Source organism: Halichoeres trimaculatus, unplaced genomic scaffold, assembly GCF_033239565.1.
Source record: "Halichoeres trimaculatus isolate MK-OKI-2021-1 unplaced genomic scaffold, fHalTri1.1 fHalTri1_scaffold_8, whole genome shotgun sequence".
Lineage (NCBI taxonomy): Eukaryota > Metazoa > Chordata > Actinopteri > Labriformes > Labridae > Halichoeres > Halichoeres trimaculatus.
Window position 1 is genome coordinate 605,107 of NW_027437186.1, and position 17,181 is coordinate 622,287.

The 17,181-nt window shown below is 43.7% G+C and overlaps 1 protein-coding gene across 1 annotated transcript in view; it reads left to right on the forward strand.

The window, feature by feature from the left end:
* Positions 1–6,892: 6,892 nt before the first annotated feature.
* The window catches only part of LOC141795175 (uncharacterized), a 28,327-nt gene continuing 18,038 nt past the window's right edge, over positions 6,893–17,181 (forward strand). Inside the window, exons 1-2 of the mRNA XM_074675969.1 lie at positions 6,893–6,993; positions 7,325–7,452. The gene's annotated coding sequence lies outside the window, so the exon portion shown is untranslated. The remainder of the gene's footprint in view (positions 6,994–7,324; positions 7,453–17,181) is intronic.

Sequence of the window (17,181 nt, forward strand, 5' to 3'; positions counted from 1 at the left end):
AGACTGCTTAAGGACTGTGCTGCCCAATTGTGTGAACCTCTTCAGAGGATCTTCAACCTGAGTCTACAGTTGGGTCAGGCCCAGCTCTGTGGAAAACATCTTGAGCCGCGTTTCCACCAAGCAGTCCGGGTCGGTTCGTCTCGGTACGGTGCGCTTTTAGCGGCGTTTCCACAGACTCATCCCGGGACGGATCCCTAAAAACCAAGACGAGCCGTCCCACTTTTTTGGGACCCTTTCGTATGGGTGCCAGACTGAACCGATCCGCTCTCGGGAGGTGGAGCAACACATTGCAGACGGTTGATTGGTCAAAAGAATCGTCACTCACCCCGACAGCGGCTGCATTTCTCCTTGCGGCTCACAGACTTCTCTGAAACGAAGCTTGATTGCACTTTGTAACAGAGAGTTACATGAAAATCACTGAGAGGACGAAATGCTGCATGTCTTCCATCCGTGCTCTTTGTTTACTGTGTCGAGTTTTCTTCTTTGTTGGATTTAATCGCGGGGTAAGCTGCTACGGCGTCACGCTATTGTTTACCAGCTGTGGCTTCCGGCATCCTGCTTACACGCCGCCCACCACGAGAGGGCACAGTTTGCTGTGGAAACGCAAACGGGATGAGACTTTACTGTCCCAAACCGTCCCAAACCGTACTGAACTGACCCGTACTGCTTGGTGGAAACGCAGCTTTGTATTGTACCGGTACCAAAACTCAAATGCCCGGCTGAACTTAACGACTACAGACCAGTTGCCCTCACCTCACATGTTATGAAAACCTTTGAGAGGCTGCTTTTACGTCTGTTGAGACTTGAGGTCAAAGACACACTAGAACCTCTGCAGTTTGCATATAGAAATCATATTGGTGTGGATGATGCAGTTACATACATGCTCCACCGTGCCCTGTGCTATCTAGAAGAACCTGGCACCTATGTAAGAATTATGTTCTTTGATTTTTCAAGTGCATTTAACACCATCCAGCCCATGATATTGAGAGATAAGCTCAAAGACATAGGAGTGAACCCATCCTTTGTCTCCTGGATCACAGACTATTTCACAGAGAGGCCACAGTTTGTCAGGTTGGGAAACTGCGTCTCTGGGACGGTCATGAGTAGCACGGGGGCTCCACAAGGAACTGTTCTGGCTCCATTCCTATTCACACTTTATACTGCAGACTTCAAATACAACTCTGAGTCCTGCCACATCCAAAAATACTCCGATGACACTGCTATTGTGGCGTGTATCCAAAATGGACAGGAATCTGAATACAGGGATCTGATAAAGGCTTTCTGTGACTGGAGTCATAGAAATTGTCTCCTACTGAACACCTCAAAAACAAAGGAAATGATTGTGGATTTCCGAAAGTCTGGGCTCTGCCATCAGCCAGTTAACATCCATGGGGTGGACGTGGAGGTGGTGTCAACCTACAAATATCTTGGTGTACATCTGGACAACAAGTTGGACTGGTCCCTTAATACAGATGCACTCTTTAAGAAGGGGCAGAGCCGTCTCTTTATCTTAAGGAAGCTCAGATCAATTGATGTCTGTGGAAAGCTGCTGCAGATGTTTTATCAGTCTGTGGTAGCCAGTGCTTTGTTTTATGGTGCAGTCTGCTGGGGAAACAGTTTAAAGCAGAAGGACAAGAGGCGACTGGAAAAACTTGTGAAGAGAGCTAGCTCCGTGGTTGGATCCAGTTTGGACTCACTCGAGGCTGTGGTGGAAAGGTATACACAGAAGAAAGTGGAGGCCGTGATCCGTCACACTGATCACCCACTTCACACCATCATAGTCCAGAGAAAAAGCCGCAGTGGACGACTTACGTCTGTGCGCTGCAGGACAGAGAGATACAGAAGATTGTTCCTCCCTGCAGCCATCAGAGTCTTCAACTCTTTAATATTTGAAAGATGAGCTACAAACCAAATGAATTTCCCTTCTGGGATTAATAAAGTATTTTTTATCTTTTATCTTTTTTTATATTTAATACAAAGGTTTGAATAGTGGTGGCCTGTAGTTACTGACCCCTGCCTCCAGAGCAGGGGTGGGCAATTAATTTTTACCAGGGGCCACATGAGGAACCTGAATTGTGTCAGAGGGCCACCAACTTTCTTCCATCATAAAATGCTCTAAATTAAATATTTTGAATAGTCGGAACTGATTATCAGAAGAATAAAGCACTCTGTAAATGTTTATATTAGGTGATGTAAAATTGTGGTGTATAGGTCAAGTAGAAAAAAACAAAACAATTATTGAATCCTAAAATGAAAGAGAAAATGTCTTAAGTTTTCGTCTTTGTCAATATCTGTCATACATGAACTCACTTTTACCGATCGAGAGTGCTGGCAGACTGCCAACACTCCTGAATATGGAGGGAAGCTCCCATTTTTTAAACCCTTTCTCCAGCTGTTCTCCTGGCTTGTGATTTCTCCTGATAGTCCCCAAAATTTAAGTATGCTTCTGTGAGCTCTAATATTTTACTAAGTCAAATCAAGTCCCGTACTTGGGCGTTATATCGAAAACTCAGAAACCATCCACCCCTCTCTCTTAGTTGGTTTGATCCAGAGACGCTGCAGTAGACCTCAGAGACAGAGACAGATAACGGTGCAGCACTTGTTGATGAAGACTTTATCAAGGCCTTAGCTGTTTCCTTTCTTTTTTGGAGAACTTTGACATGACATGTCATGAGTTAGACTAACGTAGCTCTGCTCTAACGCAGCATCCTCTCCAATCAGGAAAGAGCAGCGTGAATTTTATAGTGAGAAGGCTGACTCTAAAATAGTGAAACGCGTATCGTTGTACTGAAGACAGTGCCGTCGCGTACATGCGCTGCGCGTGTACCAACGGCACTCTCTTGCGGGTTTGTAATAGCACACAGAGTTCAGGTGGAGGAGACTGACTGAGCCAGTGAAAGAGAGGGAGAATTCAATCCAAAATGTCTTGTTCAGTGCCTGTGATAGATGGAGTTTTAAGACATATGCACCCGCACGAGTTTTATGTTTATGTTTATGATTGGCCTCACGCGGGCCGGACAGGGACGTACAAAGGGCCGGATGTGGCCCGCGGGCCGTAGTTTGCCCAGGTCTGCTCCAGAGGGTGTTTAGGATTTGAGTGAGTAATACATAGGTTTGAATAGTGGTGGCCTGTAGTTACTGACCCATGCCTCTTGGGGGCGTTGATCAGTCTCACTGTTATGACTTATGAGGTGAGGGGGCAGCAAAAGGGGTGGCAGCTGCCAGTTCTGTACTGTCCTTGTGTGTGACCTGTGGAAGAGAGGTCAGTACAACATCATTATCCACTCATCAACTCATACATGACAAACTATAGACTTATCTGAGTTATGACTAACTCTTATGACTATGTGTGTGTGCGTGTGTGTGTGTGTGTGTGTGTGTGTGTGTGTACTGCTGCCAATATTGGCACAAAAACACGCAATTTAGACTTTTTTACAGGTTTATTAAAAAAAAGGAAAAAAATGAAATATCACGTGACCATAAGTATTCAGACCCTTTGCTCTGAATCAAATATATTTAACACAGGTGCTGTCCATTTCCATGTCCATTTCACCACATTGGAGGAGCTTCGCCTGCTGTGAGCAGACAGGATCCAGGAGACAGAGACTGAACAGACTGCTGGGGAGGCTCAGTCCTGGACCCTGTGGAGGTGGAGGCTGGCTGGGCTGGAGAGTGGTGGACGAGTGGTGGACGGGATGTCGTCATCTATTTTCTTGTGGACCTTTTTGCACTTTCTATACACTTTCTTACTTTTGTTTTATTAAATGCTGCTGTGACTCCTGAATTTCCCCTCGGGGATAAATTAAGTATTTTCTATTCTATTCTACTCTATTCTATTCTATTCTATTCTATTCTATTCTTTTGATTCTCGATGAGATGGCATAGATCTGGCCAAGGTTACAAAAAAAATTCTTCTGCTCTCAAAGTTCCCAAGAGCACAGTGGCCTCCATAATCTTTAAATGGAAGTCGATGGGATGACCAGAACTCTTCCTAGAGCTGGTCATCCACCCAAACTGAGCAGCCGGAGGAGAAGAGCCTTGGTAATAGAGGTAAAGAACATCCCAAAGATCACTGTGGCTGAACTCCGGAGATGCAGTGAGGAAATGGGAGAAAGTTCAAGAAAGTCAACCATGGGAGTTCCGGTCATGGTGGATGAGGAGTAGCAGCCTTTGCCTCGACTCCCTACCCCTTTTTTCAATTTTATCATTTGGAGCCCCGCAATTTACTTTTTTTTTTCTGGCCAAACAATATCTGCTCAGTTTCAAAAGCTCAGAAAAATGGCACAAAAAAACGGCAGATCTACCAGACGGGAAGTTACGCCGCCTAAAGAGACTGAGCCAAACGAGATTAGCATGACCGTACTTACTAGCCTGCTGGAAACCCACAAAGCAGACCTAGCAGCAGAGTTTAAAGCCGCTTTTTTTGACCCTTGAAGCCAAAATGGACAAAATGCAGAGTAAAGCAGCGGACCTAGAGGCCCGGAGTCGTTGTACAATCGTCGTGAAACAATATTTGCATCGTCGGTCTTCCTGGGGCGATTGAGGGCCCTAGACCGACCGACTTCTTCTCCACCTTTCTGGCTGAACTTCTGGGCCAAGACACCCTGCCTACCCCTCCTGAGCTGGATCACGCCCCTCGCACCCTAGCTCTGAAGCCTAAGGCCGGGGATAGGCCGAGGCCCGTCATCATTAGGTTCCACAGCTACCACATGAAAGAAAAAGTTCTCAGAGAAGCACGGAAAAGGAGAGCCGAACTTCAATACCAAGGAAAACCCGTGGCCATCTTTGGGGATTACACATCCGGGATATTTAAAGTTGAGTTAGCCTGCCTTTCATTTGTGAGGCTTTTCCTACTCTGCAGGGAATCACCTGGTCAGTCAGAGCTACTGTTGCCTTGGGAGCTGACCATGGTGCCATTCAGCATTAGTTAAATTATACTTTTGGTGCTCTGTCAATTCAGCACCACAGCTGTGCTACTTTACCCATCTGTCTTTTTGTTTCTCCTTCTCCTGAATTTAATTGACAAAGTTACTGTTTCTGTCTCTAAATATGAAAAAGGAAAGAAAAATAGAAGAAGAAGTGAAGAAGCAACGGTCTTTATATATAAAACCAAACCAAAAACAAATTAAACAAAAATGAAAGAAGAAAACAAACAAAAACAGCCTCCAGTGTGGCTGTTACCTTGTCGTGGTAAGGGAGCTCATGTACTTTGATGAACCCTGTGAGAGATGCCATCAGGAGGCACTCCTGGCAGCTTTGACCCAATCAGACGGGTCGAGGGTAAGGAGTCAGACAAAACACAGCCAAATTAACACTCCTGGCCTTCAGTTCAAAAAATGTCAAGTGGCTGTAAATGGTTTCTGGTCAAGTGACCTCACAAACACTCCTCATACCAGTTTTCTACTAAGGTGGTGGCTATCTTAAATAACAACGAACATATTTAATTTCCAAGTGTCTGATGTCTTAATTCCAATGAGTGGCCAATAGAGAGGATCTGTGCTGACTTTTAAGCTTGTATCACTATTTGAACTATTGAAAAACTGTGTGTACAACAGGAATGGTGGCTGTCTCAAAAAATGGCCGCCATCTTGAATTTCCACACGTCTAATGTTATACTTCAAAAGAATGTCCCTTAGAGAGTACCAAATTTCATGCTTGCATCACCATTTGAACTATTCTCTTGAAATTTGCAGTTATCTGCTGCACTAATGCTCTCAATCAGAAGCTCACAATGGCCCAGGTTGGTTGAAGGATGCAGCCAAAAGCTGGGAGAACAACTGTGTCCTCAATCATTCAGACTTTTTGTGGACAGAGAAGATCTTTGTAGTGATGTGGATGAGAATTTGTGTCCCAGCAGACAGGACCATAAGGAGGTGGAGGAAGACTGCACTGCTCTGTGATTCCCACAGCACTGCATGAACAGTTTTCCTTAAAGAGACTGATCTATGTTCACATTTCTACTTTTTTTGTTTTGTATTTTCTTTTTTTTGTGCTGTGTAGCGCCTTCTTCTCCTTTCTGTATCAATGATGGGGTCAGTCAACAAATTACAGCACAAACAGTGAAAGAGAAAATGTGAATCTAGTCCAGTCTCTTGTCATCAATCTCCCACACACACTAAGATGTAACTCACACTTTACACCAACTGTCATCAAAACTTTAGGCATAGTTTACATCAGAACGTCCTTCCAGAATAAACACTGACAACATGACTCAGCACTCTGATCGTCCTATCCATACACACTGACACCAGGACTGGTCATTCTGAGGCACTGACACGTTCACTGACACGTTCACTGACACGTTCACTGACACGTTCACTGACACGTTCACTGACACAGAAATTTACTTTTAAGGGATGAACTGAGGATTTTGAGACTCAGACTGGCTTTTGCAGGTAATCCATGCTGTTTTGCTATTTTTACAAAGTGTTTTGAGTAATGTGCTCATTGTTTTGCAAATGGTGAGGATGATTGGAGAAATGGACCAAGGCAACAGAGAAAAACTGTGAGCAATTTCCCCTTGGGGAGTATTTCTTATTCTTTTTCTTTATTTTTGAAATGAAAATGTAGGCTATTTCCTGTAGCCTATTGCTTTTTCATTTTCATGCATTTTTATTTTGTCCAAAATGTATCCATAGACGTGTTGATTGCCCTTAATATGAGCTTAATATGCTTGTTCATGTGTTCGTTTTACTCATTTCAAATGAACTGGCTTCTGCAACAAGTTTTGTTTTGTTTTAAACAAAAACAAAACTTTATGTTTATTACAAATAAGGATAGGATACTTATAAGAACACCGTGCTTATAAAGCTTGTTTTGTATTTGAGCCTGAATTTGATTAACACTTTCATTAACATCATAAAAAGCAGCCGCTTCCCATCTGTGCCTGCAAGGACCAGCTTCCTGCCGTCCGGCCAAACCTCCAGCGCACCTTGCCTTCTGGGAAAAGACCCTCCCACTGATTCTGGTCCAGCCCTGTTCTTCACTCTGCAGGTCACACTCCGCTTCTCTGTCCTGCAAACACTCAGCTCGTTTCGATGAATCTGCGGCACGTTTATAACGTTACATACACGTTAGCTTTGATGTAGCCCACCACGCCCCCTGTTAAGCCTGTGTTGAGACTGCATCTCAACCTGTAGGCCTACCGTTAGTTCCAGACTGATCTTTAAAGAAAACAAAGATAAGTCCTGGCACAGACTCTTATCCAGCTTTTTGTTACACTTACTGACCTCTCTAAGGGCATACAGATAACCTGCTGAATTATTTTAATGACTTCTTTTGTGACTTGTTGTGGTTGTTGTGTTTGCACGCCATGGTCTCACAGGGGTGGGTCTTCACTCCTGAAGTTTACCGGTCTCCACGGTAACCGACCCCTGTTGCTGTGAGGTCTGCCGGGGAAATCTCCGATCGTAGCCTACCTGCTGGACCAAACGGATCCTCCATCATATAAAGGTCAGCCTGCACAGCAGTGTTGTTTCATCACGTACCTCCCCCCCGTACCTGTGTTTATTGTCTTTTCGTTCCACCGGTCCCTAACCGCGGTGAAGTTCGTTTGAAGTTGGACATTTGGGTGCGCGATTAAGACCATTGTTACGGTAATCCCAATGAATGGAACGTAGTTACAAACGACTGGGATGATTTTCATTACACTCAGACATAATGATGTTTCAGAAAAACGATACTTAGGTTAATGAACCATGTATGGGGTTCTCCCTGAGTACAGTGATAAATATTTACCGTTCCTAAGTCCGCCAGACTTCCGGGACGGTTTTCAAAATAAAGGGTTTACAGGGAAACTAGATTTAAAAAAAAAGGTTTTACATAATTAGTTCCCTAGTTTGATATTTTTGGATTGAATACCCCTTGGACTATATTCACTAATATTTGGAAGTACTTTGACTTTGAACTTATTGTGTAATCTTAAGACAAAGTACCGGCCAAACCACAAAAGTAAGTCTCTCAGGCTGACTTTGAAATTAGATCAAAAAATAATTGTACACATGGGAATCAATTGTGTAAAATCATTTTTTTATTTTATGTCAGCCAGCGTGGTGTTGTCATAGAGACCTAGATGTGCGTTAAATCAATCCGGTCCTGGTCGACCTGAACTGGAAGCTTAGAACCCAGGGGCAAGATCTGGTCAGTGAAAATGTAGTCTATGTAGAAGTGCTTGCTGTTCAATGAGAATCCACTTGAGTCTGGCTGCAGAAAGACTGGAAGTCACGTACACACCCAGCCATAAAACTGGCTTCTACAGCATTAAAAACATATTTACAGCCTGGTTCAAAAAACGGCTTGGGTCTAAAACATTGATTTCAGTATCGGCACACACTGTATGGTGAGTGAAGTTTTTTCCAACTCTGTGGTTTAGAAATTATTAGGATAGTTTTATTGTCCAATCAGAGACATAGCTCAGGTCATGTGACTGACAGGCGCCCTGGGGCTGTTCAAAAGGAACTTCTGGCATCATAGCAAATGTGTCCGTGGATTGGCTTCATTTCAGGGTTTTGGGGGCAGACAGGTAACATCGCAGAGTCTATGTTTCACACAGTCTATGCTCAGAAGTAGCTATTTAAAACAATCTACTGCAATTGGTGCTGATAATCTCACTTTGAAGTGTGGATTACAGTCAGGCATATATCTAGAAGGGAGACATTTTCAAGATCACTTTCAAACTGCTCACGGTCCCTTTAAATTGCTTCATCTTTTTCTTCTTTCAAATTGGGTTGTTGCATTCAAACTCCACAGGCTGCATGAGCTATGCCTCTTGTTTGTTTAATTACATTTAAACCCTTCATGTTTTTTTTAAAACAGTATTAAAGTTGAATTTGTGTTTGGTCATCTGATCTTATAAAACAAAATCAGAGCTGGAACATATTGATACATCTCTTTTATTGCTAGCATTTCTGCTTTAAATATCCCACATTTTTATTTTGGAAACAGGAAGTTGGTACATGCTGTAGCTGTCCACTATGAGTTTACTGTGAAGTCTGCAGCAGTGGCTCTGTGTTTCATGCTTGTCTGTTATCTGTTATCATGTGGCCTGTGCAGGTTTTGAACACTTGACTTAGTGCAGTGGTTGGTGCTGTGACAGCATAGCAAGAAGGTTCCTGGTTTGATTCCTACACTGGTGGGGTACCTTTCTGTGTGTTGTCGCTGTGTGTTTATCCCACAGTCCAGAAGCATGCTCCTAAGCTCTTGGGACGGGCTCCAGCCCCCCCCCCCCCCCCCAAAGGGAGATTAATTAATGGATGGATGGGTGTGAAGCCTTCTGTGTCAGTCAGTCTTGGTCATGTGCCCCCCCTCACACTGAGTTTCCTGCCTGTTGTCTCTAAGAAGATTAGCTGTCATATCAGAGTCATCAGGCTGTCCTGAACAGCTCTCTGTACCATGTACCCCTGGTAGCCTGTGTGTCAGCTTAAGCTGCACTCCCTTCACTTCAGTCCGAGCCCACACGGTGTGACCCTCAGAGGGTCCTTCCTTCCCTGGCCAAATGCTTCTGACTGCTTTAGGAATGAGTGTAGAGCTGAGCAGGACATACCCTCCCGGCTCTATCAGCCCCCATACCCCTCCCTGCTCTCGCTGTCTCCTCTTGCCCTTTACACTCTATCTGTCCAACCAGTGTTACCTACAGGTGTGAAAAATATCCATGAAGAATATTCATAACCTGAGGTTCTTAATGATACTCACCCTTAATGTAACCTGACCTGACTGTCAGCTGATAACAGTACTGCAACCGTCTGTCTGTCTGCCTGCCTTTCTGTCTGTCTGCCTGTCTGTCTCCCTGTCTATCTATCTGTCTATCTGTCTGTCTTTTCCTCACCCATCTGTCTGCCTGTCTATCTGTCTGCCTGTCTGTCTGTCTACCTGTCTGCCTGTCCACCTGTCTGCCTGTCTGCCTGTTCACCTGTCTGCCTGTCTGCCTGTCCACCTGTCTGCCTGTCTGCCTGTCTACCTGTCCACCTGTCTGCCTGTCTGCCTGTCCACCTGTCCACCTGTCTGCCTGTCTGTCTGTCTACCTGTCTGCCTGTCCACCTGTCTGCCTGTTCACCTGTCTGCCTGTCCACCTGTCTGCCTGTCTACCTGTCTGCCTGTCTGCCTGTCTGTCTGTCTACCTGTCTGCCTGTCCACCTGTCTGCCTGTTCACCTGTCTGCCTGTCTGCCTGTCCACCTGTCTGCCTGTCTGCCTGTTCACCTGTCTGCCTGTCTACCTGTCCACCTGTCTGCCTGTCTGACTGTCCACCTGTCCACCTGTCTGCCTGTCTGTCTGTCTACCTGTCTGCCTGTCTGCCTGTCCACCTGTCTGCCTGTTCACCTGTCTGCCTGTCCACCGGTCCACCTGTCTGCCTGTCCACCTGTCTCTCTGTCCACCTGTCTACCTGTCTGTCTGTCCACCTGTCTGCCTGTCTGCCTGTTCACCTGTCTGCCTGTCTGCCTGTCCACCTGTCTGCCTATCTGCCTGTCCACCTGTCTCTCTGTCTGCCTGTCTACCTGTCTGTCTGTCTACCTGTCCACCTGTCTGCCTGTCTGCCTGTCTGACTGTCCACCTGTCCACCTGTCTGCCTGTCTGTCTGTCTACCTGTCTGTCTGCCTACCTCTCCACCTGTCTGTCTGTCTGTCTGTCTGTCTACCTGTCTGTCTGCCTACCTCTCCACCTGTCTGTCTGTCTACCTGTCCACCGGTCCACCTGTCTACCTGTCCACCTGTCTGCCTGTCTGTCTGTCTGCCTGTCTGACTGTCCACCTGTCTGCCTGTCTGTCTGTCTACCTGTCCACCTGTCTGCCTGTCTGTCTGTCTGCCTGTCTGTCTGCCTACCTCTCCACCTGTCTGTCTGTCTGCCTGTCCACCTGTCCACCTGTCTGTCTGTCTGCCTGTCTGTCTGTCTACCTCTCCCCCTGTCTGCCTGCCTGTCTGTCTGCCTGTCTGTCTGTCTACCTGTCCACCTGTCTGCCTGTCTGTCTGTCTGCCTGTCTGTCTGCCTACCTCTCCACCTGTCTGTCTGTCTGCCTGTCCACCTGTCCACCTGTCCGCCTGTCTGTCTGTCTGCCTGTCTGTCTGTCTACCTCTCCCCCTGTCTGCCTGCCTGTCTGTCTGCCTGTCCACCTGTCTACCTCTCCACCTGTCTGTCTGTCTTGCTGTCTGCCTGGGCGGAGCTGAGCAGCTTAGCCAGCCTCCTGTCTTGAGTGTACTGTGATGGTCATGGTGTGTGTGGGGCGTCTGAAGCCCCCTGTCAGGGCTTTAGAGCAGCTTAATTCCCCACCTGTTGGCCCAGTTCAGTTTGTAGTTCCCCTGAGAACAAACAGGCAGCATGAGCAGAACACTGGGTGAGTTATTTCTCTGCTTCATTACAAACATACAGGAGCCTAAACACGGAGCATACACTGACCTGGAGAGGTTCACGCCTATGAGGTGGCTTACAGTTTTTCTCAGTTACTCTGGTTCATTTCTCGGAACAGAACTGAAATTATAAAAAACTACTTGTTCAATCTTCACATCATTGTGTCACTTTTGCACATCAGAAAAGCAGTTTCTCATTTCTTTCAACAAGTTGCAGATGCTTTGGGACATCCATGCAAATGATTATGTCTAATTCTCTGCTGTTTCCTACATGATCCACTGCTTATGTCATGTTGATCAAAATAGATTATCATGTCTCTGTTGAACAGTCTCACCCCCCGCAACATTTAGTCATGAGTTCATCACATAAGTCTTCACATGCAAAAAGGTTGAACAAGTTTTCATAATCTGTCAAACATCTTTCCTCATAATTCCATTAGACTTTTTTCCTGAATCTGTCTGGATTGGTAAACTGCTCCCTGGTCAGTCTTAGCGCAACAGATAACTGAAAAAAAAAACGTTCACATGGTGATGCAAGCATGAACTTTGGTACAAATACTTTCTAAGGGACACTCTTTTGAAATAAAACATTAGACACCTGAAAATTTGAGATGGTGGCCATTTTTCAAGATGGCCACCATTTCTTTAAAATGCTGGTTATTCCAAAAGTTCAAATGGTGATGCAAACATGAAATTTGTTACAAATACTCTCTAGGAGACACTCTTTGAATAATAATGCTAGACTGTACAGGGTTACCCTGTGCAGAGCTATTGGACCTATGAAGACCACAGGCATACCGTCCTTTCAGCCTTCACAGGTTGTGATATTGTATCAGCCTTTTGCAAAAAAGGAAAAAAGACTGCCTGGCAAAGCTGGGACATTTGTCCTGAGGCCTCTCATCTTTGGCAAATTAGGCCAATACCCTTCAGTACTGGCTGATGGTGGCCTTGAGATCCTGGAGAAGTTTGTGGTCCTGATGTATGGTAGATCAAGTACTGCTATCCGTGTGAATGAGGCTAGATTTAACATGTTTGCCTAAAAGCAGAGACCATATACAGCCATTCCTCCAACGAGAGCAGCTCTGCTTCAAACACTGAACGTGCTGCTTGTCAGGCAGGCTGCATGGGGTCAGGGAACAAAGCATCAACCAAACTCAGAGAGTCCTGCTGACTGGGGATGGAAAAAGGTTGGTGAACAATGGTGGGTCTCCTGGACAGTGAATACACCAGTTGCACAAAGTTGTGTACAACTGGCCAAGTGTAGCTGCAGATTAGAGCGCTGTGAAGAGGTTCACCTGCACAGCACTGTGCAGCTGTGTGAATAGAAAAGTAAGCAGCCAGCTTCAGTCTTTGGTATGGCTCAGTCTTTGTGTTTTCAGGTAGACCTATGGCTCAGCTCTTCATCAGTGTGTCTCTAATTTTAACAGTCAACCTCAGTTTTTAGATTAGTTTTAGTGTATTGTTGTCCACTGGCTTATCAGTAAAAGATATTTAAAGTTGAGTTAGCCTGCCTTTCATTTGTGAGGCTTTTCCTACTCTGCAGGGAATCACCTGGTCAGTCAGAGCTACTGTTGCCTTGGGAGCTGACCATGGTGCCATTCAGCATTAGTTAAATTATACTTTTGGTGCTCTGTCAATTCAGCACCACAGCTGTGCTACTTTACCCATCTGTCTTTTTGTTTCTCCTTCTCCTGAATTTAATTGACAAAGTTACTATTTCTGTCTCTAAATATGAAAAAGGAAAGAAAAATAGAAGAAGAAGTGAAGAAGCAACGGTCTTTATATATAAAACCAAACCAAAAACAAATTAAACAAAAATGAAAGAAGAAAACAAACAAAAACAGCCTCCAGTGTGGCTGTTACCTTGTCGTGGTAAGGGAGCTCATGTACTTTGATGAACCCTGTGAGAGATGCCATCAGGAGGCACTCCTGGCAGCTTTGACCCAATCAGACGGGTCGAGGGTAAGGAGTCAGACAAAACACAGCCAAATTAACACTCCTGGCCTTCAGTTCAAAAAATGTCAAGTGGCTGTAAATGGTTTCTGGTCAAGTGACCTCACAAACACTCCTCATACCAGTTTTCTACTAAGGTGGTGGCTATCTTAAATAACAACGAACATATTTAATTTCCAAGTGTCTGATGTCTTAATTCCAATGAGTGGCCAATAGAGAGGATCTGTGCTGACTTTTAAGCTTGTATCACTATTTGAACTATTGAAAAACTGTGTGTACAACAGGAATGGTGGCTGTCTCAAAAAATGGCCGCCATCTTGAATTTCCACACGTCTAATGTTATACCTCAAAAGAATGTCCCCTTCCAGAATAAACACTGACAACATGACTCAGCACTTTGACCGTCCTATCCATACACACTGACACCAGGACTGGTAATTCTGAGGCATAGACACGTTCACTGACACGTTCACTGACATGTTCACGTTAATGATTTTATGATTAACAGCAGAGATTTTTCCACCCTGGTTACTTCAGATATGTGTTGACCACCCAGTCAGCAGTGTTATAAAGTCATCAGTGTTTGTTATTAAGTCTAGTTATCTTTTTTTGGTTTGTTCACACTCTGTTATTTAGACATGATCAAAGCCTTAAAGTCACCAACTTGAATAAAAATACATGTAAAATCACTGTTTTCATAGTTAGCAGTCTGCTTTTTACCACAGACGTCTTCCAGCTGTGTGTACAGGAGTAGACGTTTGTGGTTACATGACATGCAACCTACAAATCATTTGCTGGACCTCAAGTTTACAACAAAAACCTTCATATTCTCATCCAGCTATGGGATCTGCCGTACTGATCTGAAGGCCTGTGTTTTGTAGTGAGATGCAGGAAATGGATGAATTGTGCTCACAGCTGTCACTGCAGCTCAGAGCTCTGTTGATCCAACACGCTGTGCTCTTGCTCCTTCCTGCCTGCTCTACCTGACGGGGCAGGCTGAGATGGTCAGCATGCAGACGCTGCTCATGTGTGTATGGAAACAGCATGTGGGTCTGTCAGACCAAAACAAGTGTCACTGATTGTACCTACTTTACTTTTATTTATTTTATAAAGGGACCATGTGCAATATTCGACATAAAAGTCACTATTTGATGCATTGTACCAGAGTTAGCTTGGAGCTAGTTTACATCTGCAGTCCCTTGGCAGGTCACAATTAAAACATCACATTGTGATAAAAACTCACATGCTTACACACACACACCCACACACACACATGCATGCATACACACGCACCCACACCCATACACATACACGCACACACAATAATATACAACAGTTAAGACTATGCTTTAGATCAGTCAATGGTTACAGGTTTGAGAGTCTTTCACAGAGAAGGCTGACTGCCCAAAGGCGGTACGACAGAATGGAACATGACAGTCTCTAAAAAAAGATATCCTTGTGGATTTGATGGAGTCCAATGAGCGGAAATGAACAAACTGAAGCAGCGGGGGCGGAGCCAAGCCATTTACAGTCTTATACACCATGCACAAATTTGAAACAATCTGAAATTCTCAAAACTCAAAAGATGGTGTTTCTCAAGTATCTTACAGTGATGATACTGCATTGATTTTTTATCTAAAACTTTTAAGGTTTGTTTATATAAAGACTCAAGTGGTTTAATAATGGTCTCCCCTGTCTGAGCCCAGAATGTGATACAGTATGATATATGGGAAAGGATCATGGCATGCACAAAAGTTTTGGCTGCATTCACTGAAAGACAACTTCTTATGTGTCTAAAGTTTGCCAAATTGTATTTGATATTTTTCATTGTTTTCTTAACATGTTTCCTCATATTAAGGTTTGGATCTGAGACTACGCCAAGATGTTTAAACTCACTCACTCTAACTATTTCAATCTTCTCAGCCTTTATGACAATGTCAGCGTTGATAGGCTGCATACTGGTCTTGGAAAAGAACATGCCTTTAGTTTTGTTTACATTAAGGCGGAGACACGACTGGTCAAGCCATGCTGTGATCCTTTCCATGGCATCTGATAGCTTCTTTGCTGCTAACTCAGCTGTTTTTGCATGTGTGAACAAAACAGTGTCTTCAGCATACATTTGTACTTCGATCCCATGACACTGCTGTGGGAGATCGTCGATGTAAAGACTAAACAATAAAGGGCCCAGCACAGAACCTTGGGGAACACCCATTGTACATTTCATATAATCAGATAGTACTCCACAGATGTTAACACATTGGGTCCTGTCAGAAAAATATGAAGACATCCAGGCCAGAGCCTCTGATGAAAATTTAAATCTAGAGAGTTTTGTGACAAGTACATTGTGATTTACTGTATCGAATGCTTTGCGCAAATCTGAAAACACAGCCCCAACCACCCCTCCTTTGTCAAGGCGACCTTTGATCTGCTCCATCAGATGTAATGTAGCTGTTTCAGTAGAGTGATTGGTTCTGAAGCCAAACTGCATAGGATGTAGGCAAAGATTACTTGTATTAAGATATGTTGTCAGCTGCTTGACTACAACCTTCTCAGCAATCTTAGATAGAACTGGCAGTATACTTAAAGGTCTGTAATTACTGGCTTCATGACGATCTCCAGACTTAAAGACCGGGGTGACAATTGCGCGTTTCCAAATACAGGGAAAAGTTTTTTGTTTAAGTGACAGATTGATTAAATGAGCAATAGGTGGAGAAAAAACATCTTTATGTTTTTTGACAAAAATTGTGTCAAAATTAAAAGTGTCTTTACTTTTAGAGGTTTTTAATGAACTAATGATTTTATTCACCTCTGTGGCGTCTGTTGGAAACAGATTAAAAACCTGATCTGTAGTAGTTACAGAAGCAATGTCCAACTCCTTTTCTTTAACATTTTTGCCTAACTTGCTTACAGACTCTAAAAAATATCAGTTAAAAAAAGCAGCAATAGAAGATTTGTCATGAATAAAATTCCCCTCAACTTTGAGTTGTAGGTCTCCTAGATGAGGTGATTCCCTCCTTATAAGGTTATTAATTTGTTGCCAAATTAGCTTATTGTTATTTTTAGCATTATCAATGAGTTTAAGGTAAACGTGAGATTTGGCTAGTCTTAGCTCACTGATCACCTTATTCCTCAGGCCTCTAAAAAATCATCATGTCAGTGCCCCTTTTTGATTTAATGGCCTTTTTTAAAGCTGAATCTCTTTGTTTCATAAGTCTCTTTAAATTTTCATTAAGCCAAGGTATATTGTGTTTCCTTTTAGATTTTTTCTGGACTTCCACAGTAAATTTTTCCCTTGAAGACTTAATTTTCCAAATGAAACTGTTGCAACAACTCACAAGGTCTTCAGAGGTGATCACATCATTCCATCTTAGTCCATTTATTTCATTGTCAAATCCTATGTCCTATAGTAAAAAGCATTAGTGCCGATTTGTTTGGAGTGGTGGAATCTATTTTTAGTCAACTTCCTGTCTACCAGGGTCATAATATGATCAGACAAGCCTGTGAGCAAGTTGTAGCTTTTGGTAATTCTCTCTGGTTTATTAGTAAATATCAGGTCCAGCTGTGTACTGGAGGTTTTGAAATCCTTGTGGGACCTTTAATCAGCTGATCTAAATTATATTTGTCTGTAATGATTTTTATCTTTTTCCTCTTTTTTTTATCACCCCAATTTAGATTAAAATCGCCCACCAGGATTAACTCTTTGTTATGATGACATTCTTTCATGATTTGTGTGAGTTGATCATAAAATGCATCACCTGCTGATGGGGGTCTATATAGTCCGATGATGGTAAAAGACATTTGCTGGGACCGAATTATTTTAAGCGCTACATACTCTAATGTGTTTGCAGTTTTGAATATAACACGTTCACATTTGATGTTATCCTTTAAGTA